Consider the following 7,415-nt stretch of genomic DNA (forward strand, 5'->3'; position numbering starts at 1 on the left):
CTCGACCCCTCGACCCTCGACCCTCAACCCCTGGACGACCCTGGACCCCTCGACGACCCTCGACGTACCCTCGACGACCCTCGACCCCTCGACAATCCTCAACCCTCGATGACCCTCGACCCCTCGACCCTCTACCCTAGTTTTTGACAACCTAGTTCCCGACACCCTCGTTCCCAATAAAAAATAAGAAGAGGAAGAAGAAGAAGAAATAGAGGAGAAGAAGAAGAAACAATAGAAGAAAAAAAGAAGAAAAAAAGAGGAGAAGAAGAAGGAATAGAGGAGAAGAAGAAAAAATAGAATTTTTTTCTATTTTTTCTTCTTTTCCTCTATTCCTTCTTCTACTCCTCTTTTTTTCTTCTTCTTCATCTTCTTATTTTTTTTCTCCTCTTCTTCTCCTTCTTCTTCTCCTCATGTTGAAGTTATCGGGGACGGGGTATATCAACAACGATGACATATACATAGAAAAAATGTTATCGGGGAGGGGGTATATCGACCCCCCTTGTGTCGAAGTTATCGAGGAGGGGGTATATCGACAAAATTACATCATCATATATCATTGAACAAAATTACATCATCATCATCATATATATACATCTAAAAAAGTTTTCATATATCATCATATATCATCATCATCATCATCTAGTAGAAAAAATTGACCCAGCTAGTTTTCATATATCATATATATCATCATCATCTACTAAAGAAAAAATTGACCAAGTTTTCATACATATAAAAGAACATCTATATATGTATATATACTACAGAAAACTAACTACAGAAAATTGACCAAGTACATCTAAAAAACATCTAAAAATAGCATATATATATGTATATATAACAAATAAAAAGGAAGCAATCGCGGAGGGGTACGGAGGCGGCACCGGCGCTGGCAGGGCACGACAGGGGCATAGGGGTGCGGGACAGGGGAGGGGCGCGGGAGCAGGCTGGTGCTCATAGGGGGTGGCGTGTCAGGGCGGGCATTGGCACGGGGATCGGCGCCATTGTCGGGGTAGAGGGCGTCAGCGGCGGCGGCGGTGATGTTGGGCAGCCTGGCGGCATCGGTGGCGGCGGCGACGGCGATGTTGAGCAGCCTGACGGCGTCGTTGGCGGCGACGACATCGAGGTGGACCAAAGGAGCAGGGGCGTCAGGCGGCGATGGCGATGAGGAGGAGCAGGGGCGACGGGCGTAGAAGAAGTTATTGATTTTGGAAAAAATCCGAAGTGTTTTCTTATATAGACCAACCTTTAGTCCCGGTTGGTGCCACCAACCAGGACCAAAGCCCTCCTTTAGTCCCGGTTGGTGCCACCAACTGGGAACAAAGGTCTCTTTTCAGCAGCCCAAAGGGCGGGAAACAGAGGCCTTTGGTCCCGGTTGGTAGCACCACCAGGACTAAAGGGTGGCATTGGTCCCGATAGGTGCCACGAACCGGTACCAATGCCCCCCTTTAGTCCCGGTTGGTGCCACCAACCGGGACCAAAGGCCTCGTGCTGCCCGTGGCCAAAACCTTTACTCCCACCTTGCTAGTTGATAGGGGCGCATAGTGGTTTATAAGCCCCACTGCCGCACCCCTCTCGAGCCTCTTCATTGCAGGCTTACGGGCCTAATCTGGCACTGCTATGCTTGTGGGCCTACTGGGCATTCTGCGGGCCTGAATCCTGGCCCATGGTTGGGTTTCTAGTCGTATTCAGGCCGTGGTGGCCCAGCAGGTGACATTTTTTTTTCCTGTTTTTTTGTTTTTTGCATTATTTATTTACTTTTGTTTTTTGCTTTATTTCTTATTTCTTTTTGCTTTTAGGTAATAAAATTTATAAACTTTCTGTTAGTGCCATTTGTTTTCCAATTTTAATAGTTTAAATTTGAATTTTTTGAAATTTCTGTGAATCACTAGTTTTTGAATAACTTTACTATACAAATAGATTTTTGAGTGTTCTTTTTCTTCTATTTAATATTACTGTGTTTTATCATAATATTAAAAAACAGATTTTGTTATTTTAGATTCTAACACAAAAATTCTTTATGATAATTCTTTTTGCTATTAAAGTTTCTAACAAAAAAATTCTTTATAAAAATTCTTTTTGCTTTTAATCTTTTCAACAGAAAATACTTTGATAATTTTGGTTGCATAAATTTTATATAATTTTAGTTTCAATAATACTAGAGGTTTATAAAAGTTTTTGAGTTGATTCCTTTTGCTATTGGAGTTTTATAAAAGCTTTTTAGTTGATTCTTTTTGCTATTGAAGGATATTATAGTTTTGTTATAGTTGATCATAACCAAATATTTTAATTGATTATTTTTAGTTTATTCTTTTTGCTATTAGTTCATTCTTTTTGCTATTAGTTGATTATTTGAGCTAAATGACCTTGAAATTGAAAAGCACCACAAATGAACTCTGAAAAGGTTGAAAGTTGGCATGGTATCATCATTTCACCCACATAGCATGTGCTAAAAAGTTGATAGGGTTATGGCAAAAACTGGATGCACTTCGTGTTTAAAATGGAGAATCTCTTTCCAAGTATCAGGGTTTCGGATGGAAACTCATTTGTTACAAAGGGATTCCATTTTTTGAACTTATTTGAACTCCAGACTTTTTGTATGTTCAAAATGCACCATTCAAAGCCACATCGTCAATTTTCAACCCTCTCTGGCTTCATTTGGTATTTTTCATGCATGTACTGTTTTTTTGAGCTAAATGACCCTTAAATTGAAAAGCACTACAAATGAAGTCTAAAAAGGTTGAAAGCTGGCATGGTATAATCATTTCACGCACATAGCATGTGCTAAAAAGTTGAGAGGGTTACGAAAAAAACAGGATGCACTTCGTGTACAAAACAGACAATCTCTTTGGAAGTATCAGGGTTTCGGACGAAAACTCATTTGTTACAAAGGGATTTCATTTGTTCACATGTAACTGCAGTGATATTCTAGATCAAAGGCATCATCAAAATAGTTGTTGATAGAAAGTCTTCATTTTTTCTTTGCTTGTGTCCTTTGCTTATTGCGCCGTAACCATGGATAATCTTCATCGTTTAACAGGGTGCTTAGGTCAGCCTTGACTTTGAAGGGAGGAATTTCATGAAACTTTTCATAATCTTCAGACATGTCTGTCTTGCCCTCCAATCCCACGATGTCTCTTTTTCCTGAACGAACTATGTGGCGCTTTGGCTCATCGTATGATGTATCTGCTTCCTTATCTTTTCTCTTTCTCGGTTTGGTAGCCATGTCATTCACATAGAAAACATGTGCCACATCATTAGCTAGGACGAATGGTTCCTCAGTGTACCCCAGATTGTTCAGATCCACTGTTGTCATTCCGTACTATGCGTCTACCTGTACCTCGCCTCCTAATAGATTGACCCATTTGCGCTTAAACAAAGGGACCTTAATATCATACACATAGTCAAGTTCCCAGATGTCCACTATGTAACCATAATATGTGTCATTTCCCCTCTTGGTTGCTGCATCAAAGCGGACACCGCTGTTTTGGTTGGTGCTCTTTTGATCTTGGGTGATCGTGTAAAATGTATTCCCATTTATCTCGTACCCTTTGTAGGTCATTATAGTCGAAGATGGTTCCCTCGCCAACGAGTACAGGTTATCAGAAACATTGTTGTCACACCTGAGATGTGTTTGGAACCAACTACCGAAACTCCTGATGTGTTCACATGTAATCCAGTCGTCACACTAGTCCGGGTATTTGGAGCACAAAATGTTCTTGTGTTCGTCAACATACGGGGTCACCAAGCTAGAATTCTGTAGAACCGTGTAGTGTGCTTGAGACCAAGAATGCCCGTCCCTACATATTATTGAGTCCCCTCCTAGCATGCCTTTTCCACCCAGTCTCCCCTCATACCGCGATTGAGGGAGACCTATCTTCTCAAGGTCAGGAATGTAGTCAAGACAAAACCCAATGACATCCTCTGTTTGATGGCCCATGGAGATGCTTCCTTCTGTCCTAGCGCGGTTACGGACATATTTCTTTAGGACTCCCATGAACCTCTCAAAGGGGAACATATTGTGTAGAAATATAGGGCCGAGAACGACAATCTTGTCGACTAGATGAACTAGGACGTGCGTCATGATATTGAAGAAGGATGGTAGGAGCACCATCTCTAAACTAACAAGACATTGTGCCACATCACTCCTTAACCTTGGTAGAATTTCTGGATCGATCACCTTCTGAGAGATTGCATTGAGGAATGAACATAGCTTCACAATTGCTAATCGAACGTTTTCCGGTAGAAGCCCTCTCAATGCAACCAGAAGCAGTTGCCTCATAATCACGTGGCAGTCATGAGACTTTAGGTTCTGTAACTTTTTCTCTGTCATATTTATTATTCCCTTTATATTCGACGAGTAGCAAGACGGGACCTTCATACTGAGCAGGCATTCAAAGAAGATTTCCTTCTCTTCTTTGGTAAGAGCGTAGCTGGCAAGACCTTCATACTACTTTGGAGGCATGTCGTCTTTTTTGTGCAAACGTTGCAGGTCCTCCCGTGCCTCCAGTGTATCTTTTGTCTTCCCATACACGCCCAAGAAGCCTAGCAGGTTCACGCAAAGGTTCTTCATGACGTGCATGACGTTGATTGAAAAGCGGACCTCTAGGTCTTTACAGTATGGTAGGTCCCAGAATATAGATTTCTTCTTCCACATGGGTGCGCGTCCCTCAGCGTCATTCAGAAAAGATAGTCCGTCGGGACCCTTTCCGAAGATTACTTTTAAATCATTGACCATAGCAAGTAGGTGATCACCAGTACACATGGCGGGCTTCTTCCGGTGATATGCCTCGCCTTTGAAATGCTTGCCTTTCTTTTGACATTGATGGTTGGTCGGAAGGAATCGGTGATGCCCCAGGTACACATTCTTCCTGCATTTCTCTAGGTATATACTTTTGGTATCATCTAAACAGTGTGTGCATGCGTGGTATCCCTTGTTTGTCTGTTCTGAAAGGTTACTGAGAGCAGGTCAATCATTGATGGTGACAAACAACAACGCATGCAAGTAAAATTCCTCCTGTTTGTGCTCATCTGACACACGTACACCGTTTCCAATCCACAGTTGTAAAAGTTCTTCAACTAATGGTCTTAGGTACACATCAATGTCGTTGCCGGGTTGCTTAGGGCCTTGGATGAGAACTGGCATCATAATGAACTTCCGCTTCATGCACAGCCAAGGAGGAAGGTTATAGATACATAGAGCCACGGGCCAGGTGCTGTGACTGCTGCTCTGCTTCCCAAAAGGATTAATGCCATCCGCGCTTAAACCAAACCATACATTCCTTGCATCACCTGCAAACTCCTCCCAGTACTTTCTCTCGATTTTTATCAACTGCGACTCGTCAGCGGGTGCTCTCAACTTATCGACCTTCCTACGGTCCTCTCTGTGCCATCGCATCAACTTGGCATGCTCTTTGTTTCTGAACAGGCGTTTCAACCGTGGTATTATAGGAGCTTACCACATCACCTTGGCACGAACCCTCTTCCTGGGGCTCTCGCCATCAACATCACCAGGGTCATCTCGTCTGATCTTATACTGCAATGCACCGCATATCGGGCATGCGTTCAAATCCTCGTATGCACCACGGTATAGGATGCAGTCATTAGGGCATGCATGTATCTTCTGCACCTCCAATCCTAGAGGGCATACAACCTTCTTTGCTGCATACATACTGTCGTTATCCTTTGGAAGCTTCTTCTTCAATATTTTCAGTAGCTTCTCAAATCCTTTGTCAGGCACACCATTCTCTGTCTTCCACTGCATCAATTCCAGTACAGTACCGAGCTTTGTGTTGCCATCTTCGCAATTGGGGTACAAACCTTTTTTGTGATCCTCTAACATGCGATCGAACTTTAGCTTCTCCTTTTGACTTTTGCGTTGTCTCCTTGCATCAACAATGACCCGACGGAGATCATCATTGGGCACATCGTCTGGTTCCTCTTGATCTTCAACGGCTTCCCCCGTTGTAGCATCACCATATTCAGGGGGCACATAGTTGTCATTGTCCTCTTCTTCTTCGCTGACTTCCATCATAACCCCTATTTCTCTGTGTAGCGACCCGACCCGAAATTGGTCAAGTCTCTGTGTAGCTGTACCATCCCAAGATCATGCTGGCACACATAGTACATTGATGCAAAGATTCAAAGTTCAATCACACCTGAATTTATTACATGATTCTCATATCGAGTCTTTATTACAAGATAATAAATTTGGCCGAAGGCCAACTCATGAGAAATAAACTAAATAAAGTTGTGGAAGCGTAGATGAGTAGCGAGTCCATCCGACTCCATAGGGCAATCGCCAAGCGTGGATCGTAGCCTGACTCCTGATCCGAAAACTCCTCTGCAACATAAGACGTTGCAGCCATGTAGGTCAGCATTTTTGAATATGCTGGCAAGTCATGAAGAGAGAACAACAATAAATGGCTAATACTATATGCAATTTGGCTGTGGGGCTCTAAGTTTCTTTGTTTTGTGAAAATGCCAGTTTTTTCCTACAAGGACTGGTTTGCAAACATTCCAAAATGTTGGTAGTTATTGAGATGGTTCCGCCAACCAATGTCTCATTCCCAATTATTAAATAACCCCCTCAAATAATTTATTAAGTTTGGTGTTGAGATATACGAAATACTCCAAGTTCCAGAGGCTCAAATTGTCCGTAACCGAGGACATGGCTAATCGATTAGATCTTCACTCTACAGAGGTTTGTGCACTTTACCCACAAGAATCGTTCCCTCCTTTAAGTCTTCGCACTGCCTGGTGTTTGAAGACGGGACGAATGAAACAGGGTCTTCCGAAGAGTTCCTCTAGGCCACTGCCGGTGCCCATCCAATCCTATCGTTCTTCTACATCTCGTAGCACCGTCCAGCCAGAGTCACGCCTAGGGTCGACCAAGCCAGAGCCCATAATGGCTTGCGGCTGCAAAGGTAAGCTTCCGGTCAATGGGGTATCCATCCGTCTCTTCGTGGCTGGGTGAAGCTTTCAGCAAGATGTCATGGCGCTTCTCCATGCATCCCAGCCATCCGCTGGTTTCTCCAGGGTGCCTGTCAACCGTCCTCCACCCAGTAGTGAATTTTTAAGTCCGTCTTGAGCTTGAAGTCATGGGGTTGTCATCATCTTTTTGACTCTCGCATCTCCCTTATGAATCACTCAACCAACCCCATCTACTAAAGCATAGCAATCAACTACATCGTCCCGGGCATCGGTAACAAGGGAGAAGGGTTCATCCTACCTCATGATACTACTCAAGAACATAACTTAACAAAACTCTCCTACTGCATGCATGGTGGGGAGGTATAATTCTAATGCAATAAAATCATAGGTATTGTAAAAACATGATCAAATGACTTGCCTGGCTGACGGTCTTCGAAAGCTAGCGACTTGTAATAGCAGGCTTCGCACTCCGGGTATTCTACCGA

Source organism: Triticum dicoccoides, chromosome 2B, assembly GCF_002162155.2.
Source record: "Triticum dicoccoides isolate Atlit2015 ecotype Zavitan chromosome 2B, WEW_v2.0, whole genome shotgun sequence".
Taxonomy (NCBI): Eukaryota; Viridiplantae; Streptophyta; class Magnoliopsida; order Poales; family Poaceae; genus Triticum; species Triticum dicoccoides.